Here is a 23342-nt window from a genome sequence, read left to right as displayed (position 1 = left end):
CTGACTATTTTACCAAGTGGATTGAGGTGGAATCCTATCAGTCAATTACCGGGGATCACGTGAAAGATTTCCTCTGGAAGAACGTGGTATGTCGTCATGGCATCCCTTACGAGATCGTAACAGATAACGGAACCAACTTGGTGTCATCCATAGTGCAAAAGTTTTGCGACCACGGTCTTAAACGACGGTTAGGCGCAACAAAGTCCGACTGGGACGCCCAGCTTCCCAAAGTCCTGTGGGAACTCGAACCAACCCGTGTGGGAGCACGAGTGAGACCGTCTTCTCCCTAGCTTACGGAATTGAAGCTGTTGTACCAGCAGAAATCTCTGTATGTATTATCCGCCGAGTTGTCTCCCCCGAAAACGAGGCTATAAACAACGAGGCATTGCTCGATAGCCTCCCCATTATCGATGAAAAGAGAGAGCAAGCCCTCATGCGAGCTCAAAATTATCAGAACTCTAGAGCCCGCTTCTATAACTCCAAAGTCCGACCCCGAAATTTCATTATAGGAGACCGCGTACTAAGCAAAGTCTTCGATCACAAGAAATAGAAGAAAGCGGGAAAGATGGGAACGAAATGGGAAGGTCCCTACAGGATCTCTGTGATCATTCGCAACGGAGTGTATCGCCTTGTTGACGAAAGTGACAGAAAGGCCGAGCCCTGACCTTGGAACATCATGAATTTAAAGAAGTACTTCCAGTAGGTACTGATAATAATCAAACTAAGACTGGCTTGATCCCCTTACGTGGTACGTAGGCAACTTGACTTCCTGAGTGCAGCCCCTATTATTTTCCTATTCCCTCTTAAACAAGGGCATAAGTATAGCAAAAGAAACGGTAATAACAATAAGCAGCTACTCCCGATAGAGTTCAAACCCCTCATTACAACCTATACTACGTCAATAACAGTTGCATTACTCAACTCCAAATGACCACCTCGATCGCATCAGATCGAGTAAAATAGCCCCCGGGCACTTCACGCGAATCTTAAGATGATCTCTCTACTCTAAAAACTTCTCACACATCGTCTCGCAAATCGAGAACCCAACCGCATTATGCTAAATATATATCATACCGTCGTTTAATAACTTTACGTGAACTTAGCATCATCTCTCAGCCCGATATGATTCACTCTAGGTACCCCGAGCACTTCCGCGCTCGATGACTAATTCATTTTTAGTTCATCATATACGCCGGTTAAATCCATTTTTTGTGTTATCAACGTGTCTTGCGAAAAGACATCGAACACTATTGTTAATATACATAACAAAAGAAAGACTTACGAATATTTTTTCCAAAAAAGAACAAAGGTAAAAGGATTTAAAAGCCTTTCGAGGCCACTTAAGTCAAGTCTTGGATAAAAGCCCTCCCGGGCAAACCGAATCAAAAGCAAACCAAAATAAAAAAGAGAGTAAACATACGAAGAAACACACTCCGATAAAGCATCCTCTTCCCCCATGCCCGCCTCCAGATCAGGTGTACCCTTGGCATTGCTACCGTGTTCGTCCAAACCGCGAGGAACCCCAGTCCCCGCGTCAATCTCCATCGGGGCGATTGAATCCTCTGACACCTAAGGGAGGTCGAGTTTGCTCACGGAGAAGTCCGAAACTGCTAGAGAGTCAGACCAGATGGTAAGTGCCGCCTTCTGACTCTCCAGGGTCTTGAGCTCATCTTCCACCGCGATCCTACCTTCACTGATCTGTTTCATCAGAAGCAGGTTGGACTCTATCTCTGCGAGATCTCCGTCAACTTCGGATTTCTGCTTTTTCAGCTCCCACTTGCTCTTCACATCCTCATCTTTGCCTCGTAGACCGCCTTCCGGGTCGTCTCAGCATGCAACCGCCCCGCCTCCGCCGCTTTCTCCTTTAGCCACCTGTTCTCCTTCAGGAGGAGGTCGCGATCTCCCGCGGCCTTCGCTTGAGCGACCTTAGCCGAAGTAAGCTCAGCCTCAACTTTCGCCAACTTCTCCTGAGAAGCCCTTAGGGAGACGATCTCGTGGTCGAGGGAATCAACCCTGCCAACGGCAACGGCCTCCCTTTCCTGGGAGCTTTCAGGGCGGTCGTTAGCTCGTGGATCACCCTTGATGTATTTTCGAGCTCGGCTGATTGGGGGACATCCTTCAGCCTTCGCTCATAGAGGGTGACCAGCTTGTTAGTAGCGGCCACGGACTAAGAAAAAAAAAAGGGGGGGGAATATGGGTCAGAACATAATCTCCCCTAGCGAGAAATCTGGTTTATAAACCAACAGGTCGTTTAGCGGGTTTACCTGCGCCTGGGAGGCCATAGCGGTAATGTACGCCTCCCGCTCCGTGAGATCCTTCACCAAACGAACCTGACAATGGGCAGTCTTCAGATGCCTGAACAAGGTGGCCATGCATAGGTGGTCGTCCACTGAGGGAGAGTTGCGGGAGTGGGCGAAATGCCAGTGGAAGGGACGGCTCGTCGACGATCTGTTTCCAGACGCGGTTTGCTCTCCTCCTGGATGTTCGTTCCGGTCACCCACAAGGCGGCTTCCCCTGCTCTTGCGGTTTTGGTCCTCGCCAGTTTGCGGGCCCTCTGTGCGAGCTCTCTTTTAGGAGGCGCCGGCTTGCTGTGAGTAGCCCTCGAGCTGACTAGCATCACCTCCCGAGGTGGGGCAGAAGGTCCAGCCGGGGTGGCCACAGCTTGGTTTACTTCCTCACTTCCCGTTTGTACGGGTTCAGGGCGAGCGGATCGAAGAGCGGAAGCCAGAGCAGCGTCCACATCCCCTGCGTAAACTCGGCGGGAGGGCTGGGCTTGCTCCCTCAATTCGCGGAGTGTTGGTTTCCTGGTCATAGCGAGTAGCGTGGTTGAGGAGGACGACGGGCTCGATATGCGAGGACGGGTTGGAGTACCTACAAAGATTTGCGCATCAATTAAAATTCGAGACAGTACAAATATAAACAAAAGGAATAAATATCGTTAACCCTAAAGTCAACAAATATTGAATTGCATGCGAAGTCATCATACCTTGGCGAGGAGGGAGATGCTCGGATCTGTTACTTCTTGGACGATCGGCGGGAATCGGTTGGCTCGGGATCCCCGGGGGAACGGTAGGAACAAGAGCTTGAATCACTGGGGCGTTGAGTGTTGTAATGATGCGGGCTCGTGAGAACGAACTCCACCGTACTTCGCCTCCTCGTAGTCTCTTAGTCAGTGCCTGGACCGCCTGAGTATTCGGGTGATCTCCGGAGTCTGCAATATGAAACTTTTCAGAGTTAGTTGTCATTAGAAGGCATCATCAATAAGACAATAAACACAGTTCAACAAAGCGGCCATAGGTCATTCTGACCGACGCAAACGGCCCATTGAGTAGGCAGGTGGGCAAAGTTGAAATCTTCCACCGACGCCGGAGAGACGCGGAAGTAGAAATACTGCTCTCTCCACCGGTCATCTTTGCCTGGATGATTTCCCGGTCATGGCGGCGGCATGTGTAGAACGTCCCGGGAAAACCAGAGTTATGTTTGATATGACACAACCGTAGGATATCGTCGACTCCAAGTTCGAGTCCAACTTCACAACCCCTTGTGTAGAGTCCGATCACGTGTCGAACGAAGTTTGGACACATCTGGGGAAACGCCATTCAAAGACATTGGAGAATCCGAAGGATGATCCCGGGAATGGGGAATACTAACCAGCATCGTTCGAAGTATGTTGTGTATGCAAAACAGTAACCCGGGGGAACGGTCTCTGGGGTATAAGGGTCGCCGGGAGGAAGCATCATCTCGACGTTCGGAGGAACGCCGTGTTTCTAGCGGAGATCCGCGAGGTGCTTGTCGGAAGTAATTGCGGGAAGATGGTTTCCCCAGAGTTCAAGAGGAGCCATTTAAAAAAAAAAAATAATAAGCAGGAAAAGGAAGAACGACTATGGATTCGATCAGTTTTGGCTGTGCGGGCTAGAGCGATTCTAGAAACTTAAAGAGAGAAACCCTAAAAAAAAATTCGAAACAGTAAAGACGGAGAGAAAATTACCTTGAAGTAGTGGATGAGTGCGCGGTTATGACGAGACGTGTGACTTATGACTTATAAGTCATAATTGTCTCGATGCTCGAAATCCCACGTATCTCTCTCTCTCTCTCTAATCTGAGCCGTCCAAACCTTTCGCCTCCACCGTTGGGTCTAAGGAGAGAGAACGTAATCATTACCAAAATCTCGGAAGCCAAGATCCAGCGCGTCTTCCCCGAGAAGGATCGTGAAATCGAAACGACGAAAGATTCCCTGAATAGTCGCCTTTAACTCATCTTTGTTCGGAGTAAAAGGCTGGGGGGCAATTGTTGGTGTAGGGTTTAAACGATCCCAAGGCCAACGGAAAAAGCCCAACATGGGCTGATTGTCTGCCGCGGAAGTGGGCCTGTCGCAAGCCCAAAAAGAGGATCCCGCAGGAGAAGGAACGTCGAGGTCAATCTCCGGAGGAAATCGTGGGATAAGGGCCGAGATCGTCGGAGGAAATGGAGAAGACAGTTCGAAGGCCGGATTAGTTTATATATGGGAGGATAGAGATAGGAAAGAGATATGTGTAATCTTTAAGCTACGACCAACGAAAAAGTTTAATAGAAAAGTCCAGTTCGTAATTCTTCTTAGTTCACTTCGATTTAAACCGAAAGTCCGCCCAGATTCTATCTCTCACTCGAATCAATTTATTTGTTGTTTCTCCTTTCAACACATAGGATTTCAAAAAAATGTATTATCTTATTATTTTATCGAATTGTGTCATTTTTTACACCGGTCCAACTCGGGACCGGAAAATTTTATTAATTTATATCGAGTATTAATTTAAAGAGTATTAATCTATAGAGGTTCTACTGTATTCTCTTGAAGTAATATACATATCTCTATGTTTTTATACGAGATAGACAACTATAGTATGATGTCAATCTCTATATTAGTAAAAGAGAATTACAAATTATTTTCGGGTCGGGTTATAACTAGAAATTAACCCGAAATTAAGTACTTCGGATATGGTGCCGGCTATATCCGAAATCTCCGCATGGGTCATCCAAATTCGACATCTTCATTCTTACTCTTCGACCGAAATTCGATTATTTATTCGACTATTAATCCTCGAACCAAATCCAGTAAACATTAATCCTACAATTTAGGCACAAAAACAATAATGAGATATGGCATATTAATTAATCCTAAAATTTAGGCAACCAAAAAAATAATGAGATATGGCATATTAATCAACATAATTCAAACATCACTCTAGATATCATATCGGAACCAAATATATTTTGTTCCTATATTTTAGTCTACCAAATTAGTAGACTAATTACTACTAACTAATTAATTTCCAAACAAGGAATCGCATATACATTCTTCTACAATCTCATAACTATAATAAATATATATGATTTCCGGATTTTCTGTAACCCTAATTGATCTCCAAAATTGATCTCCACAAAACTGGAACGAAACTAATTGTCTAAAATTCCGGAAATTTGATTACCGACTTAATTTTGATAATGTATTATGAGAATAAATTTACCTATAATTACTCATTACTCATACACATAAACTTCATACCTTCCAACAAAGTTTTCCACCACATCCCACTTAAGCTTACGCAATGGCTGCCAACTTAGCAATAACTGATCTTGCATCCATCAAGCCTTTCAAGACTGTTTGGAAGATCCAAGTCAAAATCGTCCATAGCTGGCAGCAGTATACCACCTACTCTGGTAAGACCCTGGAAATGGTCCTAGCTGATGTCTCGGTAAGCTTAACAAAAATACACATAAACTCCGTACCTTCATGTTTAAAATATTTCAAATAAAATGAGTCACTTACTATGAACATGTTTTCTTTTTCCGTTTAGGGTACTTTGATCCATGCAACTGTCAAGAAATAACAGCTACATAAGTTCCAGCGTATGATCATGCCTGGTCAGTGGAGAATCATTGAAAATTTTCATTAATTAACTAAGGCTACTGGAAAATTCAGGGTCACAAAGCATGCTTACCGTATGTCTTTGTTGAACACTTCCATAATTGTGTCATGTGCGTCATTGTCTGAGTCCATCTACTTGGACTTGGTTTATTTCCAAACTATTCTCAAAGAGCCATCCTTGAATGAGAACCTTTTGATTGGTTAGTATTCTCAGACAATTATGTTATATATATACGTTTATATATGAGATTGTATTGAAATAAAAATTTTGATTGCCAGTGGTAAATGTTTTCCATTACAGATGTGATTGGCCAAGTTGTAAATGTTGGTGAAATGAAAACCAATGAATTGAATGATAAGTTCAAGAAGAAGCTTGAGTTTGAACTCAGAGACACTAGATAATATACTATTCACAATGGCTATTGTAATTTTATACCGAATATTATGAATACAACTCTTGGAATGATTTTAAATATACAGAGATGAACGTTTAGCATGTACACTATGGGGTAAGTTTGCTGAAAACATGTTAGCTGCCTGTGAAAATAATCGTCAAATGAAATTGATATGTTTGCTGTGTTTTTGCCAAGGTTAATTCTTTCAAAGGTATCTAGAAATTAGACATCATTAATTACTATTATTAAACCTATATTTACGTTTACAGACTAACAAATGTGTGTATTTCATAAGGTCAAAGATCTATCTCGAATAAAACTCCTTTTTCGTTTTGATGGTCATAACAGCTTGAAACTCCTTTGATTATACTATTATGTGCGTTTTGATGATCATAACAGCTTGAAACTCCTTTTTCGTTTTCTAAAAGGACCACAATGTGATGAAGATCTGAGGACTTATGATGGTGTTGTATATGACTCATACAAGGACGTATGTGTGGCCAGGGGATTACTACAAGAATGATTATTATTTATGTTCCAGTACTTTTAAAAAATTTCTGAATTTTTCTGCTTTATCAGTTTTAAGTTGTTTAGTATTTTCATTTGCTAAATGAAAATGATAATAAACAAGGTTATGTTTCTTTCATAATTAAGGTTGGCAATCATTTTTTCTATGTTTATATATGCAACAACCAATCAAACATATGCATATGAATTTTTTTAAATGAATATGTATATAAAATTTTTCCTCGCGCTGTAGCGCGGGTCAGATCCTAATTATATATAACAATAGATAATTCACATTTTTAAGATATTTACTAGTTTTATGCTATTGCATTTAACTTTTATTCTTTCTTCAGGCGCCTCTTAATTAACCTTTGATCTTATCTTTGACCACATGCGCTTAATCCATATTTGCTATATCAAAGTTAAATAATGCTTCGTCGAGAAATCCAAATCAGATCTCAGATTGTAACTCTCTCGTAGTATCAACGACGCCAGGAATAATGAATACAGGAATGGATGTTAATCACGGTAATCGATCTCATCCACATCTGTTGAAACGAGAAACAACAAATAAATTGATTCGAGTGAGAGATAGAATCTGGGCGGATTTTCGGTTTAAATCGAAGTGTACTAAGAAAAATTACGAATTGGACTTTTTTATTAGACTTTTTCGTTGATCGTAGCTTAAAGATTACACATATCTCTTTCCTATCTCTATCCTCCCATATATAAACTAATCCGGCCTTCGAACTGTCTTCTCCATTTCCTCCAACGATCTCGGCCCGTATCCCACGATTTCTTCCGGAGATTGACCTCGACGTTCCTTCTCCTGCCGGATCCTCTTTCTGGGCTTGCGACAAGCCCACTTCCGCGGCAGACAATCAGCCCATGTTGGGCTTTTTCCGTTGGCCTTGGAATCGTTGAAACCCAACACCAACAACATCCAAAATAGATTTTCCAAAATTTGATGGAAGTGGAATGAAGGATAGTTGTTTAAGGTCAAAGAGTTCTTTAGCCTTGATTACACGCCTCATGATATGAAAGTTAAGATGGCTTCCATTACTTTTGATAGCCATGCGGCGATGTGGCATCAAGGGTTGATGCAACCTCCTTGTGATCTGAACATATTGTATGATTGGAATATATACAAGATAATAATAATTATAAAAAATAAAATAATAACAGTTACCTCTCCCTGTTTCCAGCAGTAAAAGAACCCATCAACTGGGATAGCGAAAAGGAAGAGGACTGTAAAGAATATGATAGAAGGAAAAGAGGTGAGTTTATGTAACATGGTTTTGGCATGGCTAGCGATTAGTTTCTTTTCATAGGCAAATGAAGCAGCCATTAGAGTTGTTAAAGTTTGTTTGTTTGTGCTTTAGAATAATTGTGTCGAGCTTGATGATTTATAATGCTTTATTGTGTGAGTTATCAGAGAAATTAATCTTCGGGAGGAACTTTAGAAGATCTTGTACATGAGAACATGCTTGTAATATTCTCAGTTTTAAGGAGTGTGGTCGTACAAGAGATGAGATCTTAAATTTTTCGAATCACCTCGTTGGAACTGGAAGCATATTAATAGCCATTAATGATTTAAATTGTTTCATATCAACAGTATAGTTATTATCAAATATTAGATTCAGTATCTTACCTTAATTGTAGGATGCTTTTATTTTAAAATAATTTAGATATAATATATAAGGTATTTTGTTAATGATTATATTTTTCACATAAATGCAAACTTTTTCGTTTGTAAAAGTTTTTGCTAAATTTTATTAGATATACTAGAATTTATACCCGCGCGCGGGATTTTAATTTAATTTATTAATCAATATAAGTTGTTGAGCACAAATATAATTATTCAAATTTTTGAGTATAAATCTATATAAACACTAAATTTACTTTATTAAGTGATATATTGTTGAAGATAATATTTATTTGTTATATCTATTTGCGTGAGATTTTATTTAAATTTTTTCTTAATAAGAATCATTGAATAAATATAATTATTCAAGACTAAAAGATAAATCTGTATAAAAACTGTACTTATTTTACTAATCTATATATATATGTCATATATTGTCTAGTGTTGAAATAATGTTTTTCTGACAAATGAACAATATATCACATGATAACAAAAAATGACTTAAGAATCTCACTAAAAAGGTAAAAAATATTGTCGACAATCTTCTGACCTTTTATCCTTAGAAGAGTTCATTCTATAATTATATCCCATGAAAACATCTTTTTAAAAGTTCTAACGTCGAATGTCGATTGTTGACCTAATTATAGAGACCATTTCAACATATTGATATCCCACATTATATGCAAATATACAAATTTTGATGAACAATTTTAGTGCTATGTCGCTACAATGGGGTTGTCCAAGTGCATCATCTGCCATAATAGAATTTCGACCAAGTCAAGAATGTCTAAAGGGAGAAACATTTAAACCTGACAATGAATATCCTTTCACTAAAAAACATGTTAACACTAAAATTGATTTTTTTAAGATGTTCATTTTTTCTATATTTTCTGGCCATTGATTTTGTTTTTTTAGATAGATTATCTTTTCCAAATTATTTTTCATAGTTTTTCCAAAAAAATATGTGACCCTTACAATATCTTTATTTTAGATTAAAACTTTTAAATTGAGTTAAGTAATAATTTTTTTTTTGTCTTCATTGAATCGACAAGACCAATCTCTACTACGCAGCGTAACACGACTTAGTAGAGTCGAACTCTGGTGGTTCGGTCGCAGAAGTGGTGCTGTAACCACTTGACTAAAGATATTTCCATTTTATTTTATTTTTTATAAGTGAAATTTAAAAAAAAATATTTGTAGTATATGTTTCTTAGAAACTAATGTTCTACTTCAATTTTATTTTTCTGTTTAGTTTTTTATAAATACAATTACATAAATTATTTTTTTACTCCGCCATGCATTAAAATCTTACTTCCATTCTAAAACTCATTAACCCATTATAAATTTTGGAATATGATCATTTTTTGGTTATAATTTGAATAATAACACTATTACTATAACAAATTCATAGTCTTATTTTAAATATTTTAAAATTTTCATTTATTTTATTTAATTCGTTTTTATATAGTTATTATTTTTATTATTTACTAAAAAATTTATGTTATTGTTTATACTATTTTAAAATTTAATTAATTTTATTTAATTCGTTTTTATTTATTTTTAATTATTATTAATTATAAATAATAAATAAGCAATTAATGATTATTTAAAATAGTATTTTTTAATGCGAAAACAAAAAAAAATATTGATTAGGTGGATGATGATGTGGAGGAAGGAGAAGAGAGAAAAGTTAACTTTATATATATATATATATATATATATATATATATTAGAACAATTCTTAGATTCACTCCTTGGGGTGAACCCATCTCATTAACCCCACCTTGATAACCAATCAATTAGCCATGTCATCTTAATAAAATAATTCATATTATTTAAATAAACCAAAACAATTTAAATTAATTATGGAAACCACTAACTAATTGTCTCATGTACGAAAAGGAAAAAATACTTAAATGAATAACTTTAAATCTCATATATTAAGTCAATTAACCCTAGTTTTCACATGAAGAAAGAGATTTGTTTTTTTTACTACGAACCAAAGTCCAACCATTAAGAACAAAAGAATAAATCTTGCCCTCTTCCCATCCTCACGTGTCACGTCCACCTGGTATAGGTGTCTTCTCTCTCAAATTTCTATTTATCTATATGTATAATTCTTGAATATACATTTTTCGATGAATTATGCTCCTAATTCTCTTCTTCGTCATCATTAGTTCTTTGTAGTGTGTATTTTCTTTTCTTCGTCATCATAATTATAATTATGCTCGAACATATTTTATTAAAATAAAAAAAAAAGCCTTTGAGAGGCAGAAACACTCTCTTCCCTCTTCTAAAGAAAACTCTAGCCGTTTTTTTTAGATCTGAGGGAGAGGACCCTTCCGACTGCCGTTTTCTCTCTGGCGTTGCGATTTCCTCTCCTTCCATCCTAGTAGATTAGCTATATGGTTTTCATGTCAAGTGGTCGATGTTAGCATCGAAGGTTCAATGGTGAGTAGGCTCTCTTCTCCGTCAGCGGCGGTGTGGTGTGTATCCATGCAGATGTAGCTGTGGATCTGGTCAGGCGGAAGAGGAGCTTTGTAGTCGAGCCCCGGTTTGAAGACGTCGGATGGTTAGCTTCAGAGTTCCTCACGGCTCAACCGTCCTCCTAGAATCTGCGGTTATGGCGGAAGTCGGTAAGGATATGGTGGGTTTTGCTGTGTGACGAGGTGGTTAACGGTAGGTCTCTTTTGGATCTTTGATGGTGGTCGTGGGCTCCATGTTCAGAAGTTTTGTCTGAGCCATCAATCTTCTGCCTCGCCGCGATTAGCTTCCACCCGTCCGGATTGAAGGGTTTCTGCTCTGGGAAATTGGGGAGTCCGGATCTGGAAGAGAAGGGTTAGCTGTCAATATGTCAGGTTGCTAGGTGGGGATCTGACATCGTCGATCTGGTTTGTCAGAGGGATTAACTTTCTGGGAGGTTTGTAGGTCAAGTGGTCCACCGGAGGAAAGAGGTCGATGGTGGAAACCGGGTTTTTTCCGCCGTCGATCTTCGATTCTTTGGTGGTGTCGCTAGGCCGTGGACCTTGAACCCCGCCGGATTTAAGGTTTGATCTCTCTGCTTTCCGTGAGATCACACAGGATCTGAGCTTCATGACTGGATCCAACAACTCTTCTTTTTCCGTTTTGTATTTGGATCAGAAATGTGTAAAGCCTCGGTCCAGCCCGTTAGGATTTTTAAATGAATATTAATTATTATTAAAAAAAAAATATGCTCGAACATCATTATTTTTATATTTTTGTTGTGTGATCGTTTATTTTCGTTTAATTGACAAAATTAATATGATATACTAACAAATTTACAACATATCATACAAATTACTGTAGGTTACGATGGAGAACAGTCATGAAGTTGTTCATGATGATCAATATGAATCTAGTATGCAAGTCTCACCCTTAGGTGAACCCAGTTGTCTTAGTCAAAAACAGTTTGAGTTTAAGGCAGAAAAATATGATTCAGTAAGTGATGACGACAAATTTGAGGAAGAAGAAGAAGATGACATAGCCAACAAAGAAGACTATGTTGAAACTGAAGAGATTTCTACTTTAGAACCAAACACAAAAAATGAGAAGAAGGATGAGCTGTGTATTGGAATGGAGTTTAGTTCTGATGAATCTGCGCATAAAGCTTATGAAAAGTTTGGAGGATTACATGGTTTTGATGTTAGAAAACAACAGAGGAAGATAAAAAAATAATAAGGTGGTGAGGCTTCTTTATGTTTGCTCGAAAGAGGGGTTTAGGAAGGAAACCAAGAAAAAAACAAGTTATTCACAACGAATTACTCGATGTGGTTGTAAAGCTCATATGGCTTGCTACCTTACATAAAAATTTAAGATTGTATCTTTCAAGCAGAGTCACAACCATGATTTAGTGGAGACGCCTATGAAGCATTTTATGAAAGGAAACCGGATGTTCTCTGTCGCTCAAACACAACATGCTGATGATGCTGAGATGTCAGGAATTTCAGCAAAAACAACCGTCGAAATGATGAGGGACGAGAAAATTTGGGTTTTTTGGAGAAAGATTATCGAAATTACATTTACCGAAAGCGAATGGAAAAAATGGTAAAAGGAGATGCTGGAGCAGTTTTAGAATACTTTCAAAAGAAGAAAGAGGATAATTCATCTTTTTTATATTCAATGCAACTTGATGAAGACGATATGATCACGAATATCTTCTGGGCAGATGATTGGTCTATAAGTGATTACAATCTTTTTGGAGATTTTGTTTGCATTGACACAACTTATAAGACCAATGAATATGATAGACCATTTGCTCCATTTCTAGGGGTCAATCATCATAAGCAAACTGTTGTGTTTGGTGTTACTTTACTATATGATGAAACCACAGAGTCATATAAGTGGCTTTTGAGACTTTTCTCAGAGCAATGTCTGGAAAACAACCAAAAACAATTCTTACTGATCAGTCTGCAGCAATGGCGAATGCAATAGAAAAGGTGTTCTCTAAAATAAAGCATAGGTTATGTGTTTGGCATATTTACCAAAATGCTGCAAAGAAGTTGAGTCATGTATTTCATTGACCAGGACAATTTGCCACAGACTTTGGAAATTGTGTATATGACCACGATGAGGAAGAAGACTGGTTATTGGCATGGAGTTATATGCTTGAGAAGCATAATTTGACAGAAAATAAATGGTTGAAGAATGTGTTTGATGTGAGAGAAAAATGGGCAATGGTATATGGATGTCATACTTTTACAGCAGATATGGTGAGCACGTAGAATTGCATCCGTTGCTGCTGAACATGTAGAATTGACGATGTGTGCAAATGAAGCTGCATGTCAGTTGCTTAAAAAGTTAAAGGAAAAGAAAAAGGAACTTGTGAAAGCTAATGCATGGATGCTATCAACTTCACATGTTGAACATGTGGAAGGAGAAGAAGACGAGAAAACTTCAAACGTAAGTGGAATTAAAAGAAAAGCTACTGTTGGACGACCAAAGAAACAAAACAGTCGAACCTCATGGTCGGTATTTGAATGCTCTTGAAACAAAATAACGTGGTACGTGGTAAATGAATGCCCTTGTTCTTCATCTCTCCACCTTTTTCTCATTTTTCTCATTTTTTTATTTTTATTTTATTCTTCACATCTTCCTTCAAGTATGTGGGATGGGACTATAAAATTGGGATCTAAATTTTTTTTATTAATTTTTTAATACAATAATATTATGCAATTTAATTAGTTTTTTTTTTTAAAAGTAAACCAATCAGATTGTGACATAGAAGGGACAGAAGAATGTCTCCGTGGATCACCTACGAGACCTTGTGTCTCTTTAATTCCTCAGCTTTTTAATATTTTTTTGTTTTTTTATTAAAAGACATCCCCACACGATGTGGGATGGGAATGCTCTAAGGGAAATTGATCTAAAAAATAAATCAAAATAGGTAAATAAATGATAGAGCCTCTCATTTAGTAAGCTGAATAGTGTATTAGAGACTGTAAATGTGTCATGTCTCAGATTGGAAACGGGAGGAGAACCTAGAAATAAACATCATCAAACCAACGGGAGATCTACAAATTCGAATTCAGGAGAGAGATATAAACCTGTGAGATCATCGGTGATTATGACGAGAGAAGGGTTGATAAGAGACAGAGCAGGACCCACAATGTTTTTGAAAATCAATTGCTCTTTCGGGATGATGAACGCTGAAATGGAGATCGGACAACTGAACAACCCAAATCAATTCTTGCCCATTTCTCGCTGCAATCACTCATCTATCAATAATGTGTACATGGGACGACCTATATCTCAACTCTCGACATTACACCCAATGCACATCTCACCGTTGGATTTGTCAATGACTAGTTTAACTGGTTGTGGACCTTGTGGTCATGATCCTTCACTTGATTTTGATTTTCTTCCAGGAAGTTCTATGTATGTTAGTCATAATAATCTGCAATCTCAGCGTAACTTGGCTATATCAGACATGGATAAGCCTCTGATGACCGACATTGCTTTGACTGCATTGGAAGAGTTGCTTAGGTTTCTTCACACAAATGAACCTCTGTGGACAAAAACAAATGGCTACATTTGAAACAAGTCTTCTGGCTACACAAATGACATTTTTAATCGAGAACATTTTCATCAAGATCAAGTAACAGAGGGAAGAACCATAAGTTTTGAGTCGAGGCATCTAGGTCTTCTGGAGTTGTTTTCATGAATGCCATGGCACTTGTCGACATGTTCATGGAGTGGGTAAGTAGCTGATACATCTCCAACATTATGTTTATCACCATTGGTTCCAGCATTTTCGATTAAGTTTCCCCCTTTTTTGCAGGTCAAGTGTGCATAACTCTTTCCCTCGATCATTGCAGCATCTAAAACACTTGCAGTGATTTCTTCAGGAATGGGAGGTACCCATGAGAGTGCATTACATCTGGTAAATTGATAGTAACTCTCCTTGTTTTGTGATGCATCAAAAAGGATTCAGATTTCCTCGTATATTTACTTTTTTGAAATGCATCATAAATTTATAAAATGCAATAATTTCCTATTTTTATAAAATCTGATATGTTTAAACATTTATACTAATTATCTTCTACTGAAAAAAATCTTATTTTCAAAAAAATATTTTTTCAAAAATAAGAACCCCTTAAAGAGTTCTACCATTGGAGGGTAAAATTTGAATTAGGATTCTAGAAATTCTTTTTTTTATATAAAAAGTACACAATATATTGTTAAAAAAAAAGAGAGATTCACAAGGCACAAGACACCATTACACCCAAGATCGAGTCCCGCTCCCTACGAATGTAGGGATTTGGCTAATGGGCTGGCCAGTTGTGGCCCAATAGTTGACAAAAAAAATATATAATAAAATAAGAGTCTCAAAATTAAAATTACCATTGGACTTGCCCTTAGGGTCGGGCCAGGTGAATATATCGAAGATTAAGAGAATATTGAAAATTGGTATTATTAGGAGAATTAAATCCACGATTTAGAATCATCCAAAAATGAATTATGTTTAGATTCTTAATTACATTAAATCATTATTAAGAAAAATAAAAAATAACCTAAAGCCTATGGTGTATATATATACAGAAAAGGTCCTAAGTCTATTAATTAGGGTTTTGACTACTAAAGATGGAGAGAAAAGTCTCCAAAATACCAAAATTAACTTGGTACTTTCCTATAGATCTAACCTCATAGATACTCTTAAGGCTGCCTGAGAAATCTATTGCGAGGATTCGTTGCGTGTCGAAGCTTTGGTTATCAATCACCACGGATCCGTATTTCATCAATTCATTCGAGTCTCGGTACCCACGACCGTGTCTTTTAACCATCTTCATTGAAAACGACAAGTTGTTTGTTTCCTCGATTCCGCAACATCACCATACACTTCAGAATTCTAAAAGGTCTTACTCTAGCTCTCAGCCTATTGATATTTATCATTTCAAATTCCCATTAGATAATATCTACCCCCTACGGAATCTGTACAAGGCTTGTTCTTCTTTCAAGAATCAGCAACGCCAATAGTTTGTAACCCTAGCACGAGACAGGTCTTAACTTTACCCAAACCTAGAATGAGCTGGAAGGATCTTGATGTGATCATGGATGGAGCTAGGGAGGAGGAGCTTTTAGCTGAGATTGAACCCGAGGAACTTGTAGCTGAGCTTGAACCCGAGGAGCTTGTAGCGGAGGAATCATTGCTTGTACCTGAAGGACCAATGACTAGAGCAAAAGCTAAGAGGCTAAGAAATGCACTAAATGGGCTTACTCAAGAGCTTATGGCCAAAGAGAGCATGGGAAGAACTATTGAGGATGATACCTATCAAGTCCAGCCCACTTTAAGCCTAGTTCAAGTCCAAGAAAGCCCAAAATAATCACTTTGTTTTGTGGTCAAAGAGGAGTGACGAAGCTGTTAGGAACTAAGTTAGGCACTAAGCTGTTGTTTTCAACTACTTGTCATTCTCAAACTGACGGACAAACCGAGGTAGTGAATAGAACTTTGTCTACTCTTTTGCGTGCTATCATTAAAAAGAACATCAAATCTTGGGAAGAATGGTTGCCTCATGTTGTGTTTGCATATAACCATTCAGTTCATTCTGCGACTAAGTATTCTTCTTTCCAAATTGTCTATGGTTTCAATCCTCTAACGCCTTTGGATCTAATCCCTTTGCCTTTGAGTGAAAGAGTTAGTATGGATGGGAAAAAGAAAGCTGAACTTGTTAAGCAGATTCATGAGAAAGCCCGACTCAATATTGAAGCAAAGACAAAGCAATATGAGAAGCAAGCAAACAAAGGAAGACGTCAATTGGTGTTTAAAGAGGGAGATCTAGTGTGGATACACTTGAGAAAATAACGTTTCCCAGCAGAAAGAGAGGCTAAGTTAATGCCACGGGTCGATGTTCCATTCAAAGTCTTGACAAAAATCAGTGACAATGCTTACAAACTCGACTTACAAGGTAAGTACAAAGTGAGTTCAATTTTTAATGTTGCTGATTTGGCTCCATTTGTGGCAAATGATCCAGATTAGCGGTCAAATCCTTTTCAAGAGGCGGGGGATGATGTGATCATGGATGGAGCTAGGGAGGAGGAGCTTTTAGCTGAGCTTAACCCGAGGAACTTGTAGTTGAGCTTGAACCCGAGGAGCTTGTAGCGGAGAAATCATTGTTTGTACCTGAAGGACCAAAAATATTGAGAGAAACACTTTTGTGTGAGGATTTTTTATCTGCTAACTTTTGGTGTTTAAGTTTTCAGGAAACCATGGAAAGTGATGGAGAACGAGATCGGCCAGGGAATTATGTCGCTGGGATATCTAACTTGCAAATGAGAGCATTGAATGACACTATTACTAACCTTATGAACACAGGTCTAGAAGAACTACACCAGAGGCTCGACGAGATTCAGAACAGCCAACAAACCCGTTCTAAATCAGCAGCCAGGAGAGAACGTTCAAGGAGGACTTACCAGCCCGAAGAGGAAATTGAAGAAGAGGAGTTCAATGAAGAAGATGATCGATCAATCAACCGACCTAGACGAAGTCATAGAAACTGTGATCAAGGTGATGTTAATTCTTTTGGTACAAGAAATGACAATTTAGGTGGTTTAAAACTTAAAATTCCATCCTTTGAAGGTAAAAATGATCCGGATGTAAAAACTTAAAATGATCTAGAATGGGAAAGGAAAATAGAGTTAGTGTTCCAATGTCAAATTTCTCTGAACTCAAGAAGGTTAGGTTAGCAGAACCTGAGTTTATAGGCTATGCTATTAACTGGTATGATCAAGTTTTGACTCACATGAGAAGGACAGAGGAAGACCAATAGCTTCATGGGATGAGCTCACTACCTTGATGAGGAAACGGTTTGTGCCGGCTCATTACCACATAGATCTCCACCAAAAACTCAGACGCTTGCTTCAAGGAACCAAATCTGTGGAGGACTATTTCCAGGAAATGAAAAGCTTAATGATCAAGGCAGACGTAGATGAAACCTTAGAAGCTACCATGGCCAGATTCCTTGCAGGCCTCAATCCGGACATTCATGACAGAATGGAGCTTCAAGAATATGAAAGCTTGGAGGGAATGTTGCACAAGGCGATTCTAATCGAACAACAAACCAAGAGGAAGGGTTTTGCTAAACCTTCTTTTGCTCCAAAACCAAGTTATCAAGATAAAGGTAAGTCTTCAACTTCATCAAATTCAGTTTTTAAGACTAATGCTCCTACTCGTCTTGATAAAGGAAAGGCAGTCGAGACCAACAATCCGGCAAGGGATATTCGGTGTTTCAAATGTCAAGGACTTGGACATTATGCCAACAAATGTCCGAATCAAAAGGTAATGATCCTCCTAGACAACTGTGAAGTGGAGTCTGAGGACGATAAAGAAAAAGAGGAAGATCTCGGACCAATCTTTGACGAAGAGGAAGAGCAGTTTGAATATCCAACTCAAGGGACACTTCTGGTCACTAGGAGATCATTAAGCGTTCAACCTAAGTCCAATGACCAAGAACAAAGGGAGAATCTCTTTCACTCTAGATGTTTCGTTAAAGATAAAGTTTGTTCTTTGATCATTGACGGTGGAAGCTGTACTAACGTTGCTAGTGAAACTCTTGTTAGGAAGCTTGGACTTGAGACAAGACCTCATCCGCGACCTTTTAAACTGGAATGGTTGAATGAAACGGGCGAACAGTACGTCAGGGAGCAAGTCACGGTTCCTCTTACCATCATGCCGAAACGGGCCGATATGAAGATGAGATCATGTGCAATGTCCTTCCCATGGATGCAAGCCATATTCTTCTAGGACGACCTTGGCAGTTTGACATGAGGACTATACATGATGGCTACACCAACCGACATTCCTTTGAGCATAAAAGAAAGAACATCACTCTGGTTCCTTTAACTCCGTTGGCCCATCAAGACCAGGTCCAGTTGAAAAAAAGCCGAGACAAAGAAATTAAACCAGCAAAACCTGAGGTATCTCCTAAGAACTTTAACTTCTTTGTCAAAGAGAGTCAAGTAAGGAAATCTTTGTACTCTCAACATCCATTGTTTTTGTTTGTGTATAAAGAAACACTAATAGCATTTTATGACCTTGCACCGGAGCTCCCGAGTGATTTGATAGATGTTTTGCATGAATTCTCAGATATCTTTCCAGAAGAAAACCCTAACGGTTTGCCGCCAATAAGAGGTATAGAACACCAAATTGATTTCGTCCCAGGTGCGTCACTTCCAAACCGGCCGGCTTATCGAACCAATCCATTTGAAACAAAGGAAATTCAAAAGCAGATTGGAGAAATTCTTGAAAAATGTTACATCAGGGAGAGCCTAAGCCCATGTGTTGTACCTGTTCTCCTTGTGCCTAAGAAGGATGGCTCTTGGCGCATGTGTGTAGACTGCCGTGCCATCAACAATATTACGGTAAAGTATAGGCATCCAATCCCTAGGCTTGATGACATGCTAGATGAATTGCATGGTTCTTCTGTTTTCTCAAAAATAGATTTGAAAAGTGGATATCACCAAATTCGCATGAAAGAAAGTGATGAATGGAAGACTGCATTCAAAACTAAGCTAGGATTGTATGAGTGGCTTGTCATGCCTTTTGGCCTTACTAATGCACCTAGTACATTCATGCGTTTGATGAATCATATCTTGCGATCTTTTATTGGTCATTTTGTTATTGTCTACTTTGATGACATTCTTATCTATAGCAAGAACCGTAAGGAACATTATTTGCAAATCTTAAGAAGTGCTCTTTTGGAACAGATCACGTGGTTTTCTTAGGTTTTATTGTAGGTGCTGATGGACTCAGGGTGGATGAAGAAAAGATCAAGGCCATCCGTGATTGGCCTAGCCCCAAAACTGTTGGAGAGGTAAGGAGCTTTCATGGGCTAGCTGGGTTTTGCCGGAGGTTTGTTCAGAACTTCAGCACAATAGCAGCACAATTGAAAATGACAAGTTGTTTGTTTCCTCGATTCCGCAACATCATCATACACTTCAGAATTCTAAAAGGTCTTACTCTAGCTCTCAGCCTATTGATCTTTATCATTTCAAATTCCCATTAGATAATATTTTACCCCCTACGGAATCTGTCCAAGGCTTGTTCTGCTTTCAAGAATCAGCAACGCCAATAGTTTGTAACCCTAGCACGAGACAGGTCTTAACTTTACCCAAACCTAGAATGAGCTGGAAGGATCTTGATGTGATCATGGATGGAGCTAGGGAGGAGGAGCTTTTAGCTAAGCTTGAACCCGAGGAACTTGTAGTTGGGCTTGAACCCGAGGAGCTTGTAGCGGAGGAATCATTGGTTGTACCTGAAGGACCAATGACTAGAGCAAAAGCTAAGATGCTAAGAAATGCACTAAATGGGCTTACGACCAAAGAGAGCATGGGAAGAACTATTGGGGATGATACCTATCAAGTCCAGCCCACTTTGAGCCTAGTTCAAGTCCAATAAAGCCCAAAATAATCACTTTGTTTTGTGGTCAAAGAGGAGTGACGAAGCTGTTAGGAACTAAGTTAGGAACTATGCTGTTGTTTTCAATTACTTGTCATTCTCAAACTGATGGACAAACCGAGGTGGTGAATAGAACTTTGTCTACTCTTTTGCGTGCTATCATTAAAAAGAACATCAAATCTTGGGAAGAATGTTTGCCTCATGTTGAGTTTGCATATAACCATTCAGTTCATTCTTCTACTAAGTATTCTCCTTTCCAAATTGTCTATGGTTTCAATCCTCTAACGCCTTTGGATCGAATCCCTTTGCCTTTGAGTGAAAGAGTTAGTATGGATGGGAAAAAGAAAGCTGAACTTGTTAAGCAGATTCATGAGAAAGCCCGACTCAATATTGAAGCAAAGACAAAGCAATATGAGAAGCAAGCAAACAAAGGAAGACGTCAATTGGTTTTTAAACAGGGAGATCTAGTGTGGATACACTTGAGAAAAGAACGTTTCCCAGCAGAAAGAGAGTCTAAGTTAATGCCACGGGTCAATGGTCCATTCAAAGTCTTGACAAAAATCAGTGACAATGCTTACAAACTCGACTTGCAAGATAAGTACAAAGTGAGTTCAATTTTTAATGTTGCTGATTTGGCTCCATTTGTGGCAGATGATCCAGATTTGCGGTCAAATCCTTTTCAAGAGGAGGGGAATGATGTAATCATGGATGGAGCTAGGGAGGAGGAGCTTTTAGCTGAGCTTGAACCCGAGGAACTTGTAGCTGAGCATGAACCCGAGGAGCTTGTAGCAGAGGAATCATTGCTTTTACCTGAAGGACCAATGACTAGAGCAAAACCTAAGAGGCTAAAAAATGCACTAAATGTGCTTATTTAAGAGCTTATGGCCAAAGAGAGCATGGGAAGAACTATTGAGGATGATACCTATCAAGTCCAGCCCACTTTGAGCCTAATTCAAGTCCAAGAAAGCCCAAAATAATCATTTTGTTTTGTGGTCAAAGAGGAGTGACGAAAATTGAGTTCAACTCAACTTAGGAAGGACACCTTGGGAAGACAAAGTTCAAGAGTTGAATCTTCATTAAACTATCTATCTTTATTGTGTTTTAGTTTCAAGAATAATACTTGGCTTTGTGACCAAGTTTTCTATCTCTATATAAACTCATGTAATCTCATTTGAGAATCATCAACCAATTTTCCTTTTCATTTTAGAGTCTATCTCTTTGTTCTTTGTCTAGAACATTTCTTTGTTTCTTGGTGTGTAATATCCAAACAACAGCCTCCTTCTGCTGGACTAGAGTGTCATATCTAGCAGTGATTGGAGTTGGGAATATCAGCAGTCTTCCGCAACTGCTGTGCGACCCCTCAATCGATCAAATCTCCCTTGTTGCACCTTGCACCTTGGCGAGTTTCTATCCTTTTTAGTCCGGCTGAGTGATCCTCGAATTTTGGGCGTATCAGATCTAACAGTTTTTTTAGGATACGATCCGGTTGGAGGTAAACACAAAGTAATGTGCATACCTTACGGAAGAAGTTCTGATGTGTGTCGTGTGTTAACATTGGGATCTGCTCACAAAACTGAACCTATACATCGTTCTCGCTGTCATACCTATGGGCGATGCATCAAGGGGGTTATATATTATATAGTTTATTGTACCCGTGTTTGGGTTCTAATGAGCTTTGATGTCAGATCTGAAACGTTTGGTATGATTCAATTACCATCGGATGTGGATGTTCGTAAGTGTCCTCTCATAGCTTATGAGGGGAGTTTAGCTTTTGTTAGAACAGAGAGCTTGAGTAATGGTGGTGATAAAATTACATGTTGCATTTTGGAAGATGTAGAGAAACACAAGTGGTCGAGTAAAGGCTTTATTGCATCTATGGGGCACATAGGTGTGTTTGTGAAAGTAAAAGGTTGCACTCAGTCTGGTGAGTTTATTTTCGTATACTCCACGTCTCGATATACTGATTTTATTTTATTGTATGATCCTGTGAAAAAAAGCTGTAAAAGAGTCACACTTGAAGGAATCGCAGAAGACAAATTTAGGCGCAATAATGGAGTTACAAACGGACAAATTTAGGAATCACGTTTCGAGTCGAATGACTTTGTAACAACTTTTTTCGTTTTTTTCTTCCTTTTAGAATAACATTTATTTTATTGCAAGTTCATTATTTTGATTCTGTCCCGTTACGTTACTAGTTCTTTGTTATGAACTGCGCAAGCCTCACCTATGTGCCCATAGATGCAAGAAAACCTTTATTTCACTATTTACCCATAGATACAAACTATTTCACTAATAATCCAATAAAAATACAAAAACAATATTTATTATGGGTAAAATAAATTAGTATATAATATACAAGCCGGCTGACATTTTAATTTTTATAGAAAAATCTTCAAAAATATAAAATTTATTCTTAGAAAAATCAAATCAAATGATAATTAGAAATAGAGTTATTTGGAAAAATAGAAACTTTTCAAAACATAATTGTAAAATTAGTACAATCACTATTTACAATTAGCAAATTCCACATTTTTTACTGTTTTATACTGTTCACATGACCTTTCAACCCTCATCAACATTTTATATTTATAACAACGCCATTGAGTCTTTGATTTTTTTTTAATATATGCTCCCTACAATCTTAAAAACAAAATGCTGGGTAATTAAAGTTGATTTTTGAAAATTTTAAAAATGTATAAAAATCTCTGTTTTATTTTCTTTATAATTTGATATATTTTTTGTTTGATAATGTTAAATATTTTTTACAAATTTTGTATCCGTACACATTAATAAGTATACAGAAGTATGTAAACATTATTAAGTGTACAGATGATGTACACATTATTAAGTGTACAAATGTAATTTGTGTAATTTGTTTAATTCTTAGGGTTTAAGATATTTGTATCACAATGGTTTTGTTCAAATTACATATGTACAATTAATATTGTGTGTTTGTAAACTTAATAAAGTGTATAGACA

At 38.2% G+C, this 23342-nt stretch overlaps 3 pseudogenes; all 3 read left to right on the top strand.

The window, feature by feature from the left end:
• Window positions 1–12404: 12404 nt before the first annotated feature.
• Window positions 12405–13194, top strand: LOC147947678 (protein FAR1-RELATED SEQUENCE 5 pseudogene; annotated as a pseudogene).
• A 2359-nt stretch (window positions 13195–15553) lies between these two features.
• LOC109130730 (putative F-box protein At1g47765 pseudogene) lies at window positions 15554–22439 on the top strand (annotated as a pseudogene).
• LOC147947677 (uncharacterized) lies at window positions 17961–19690 on the top strand (annotated as a pseudogene).
• Window positions 22440–23342: the final 903 nt, after the last annotated feature.

The sequence above is a fragment of the Camelina sativa genome, chromosome 3 (genome assembly GCF_030686135.1).
Source record: "Camelina sativa cultivar CO46 ecotype springtype chromosome 3, ASM3068613v1".
NCBI lineage: Eukaryota > Viridiplantae > Streptophyta > Magnoliopsida > Brassicales > Brassicaceae > Camelina > Camelina sativa.
The sequence above is the reverse complement of the archived record's forward strand: the minus strand, read 5'-3'. Positions and strand labels throughout refer to the sequence as shown.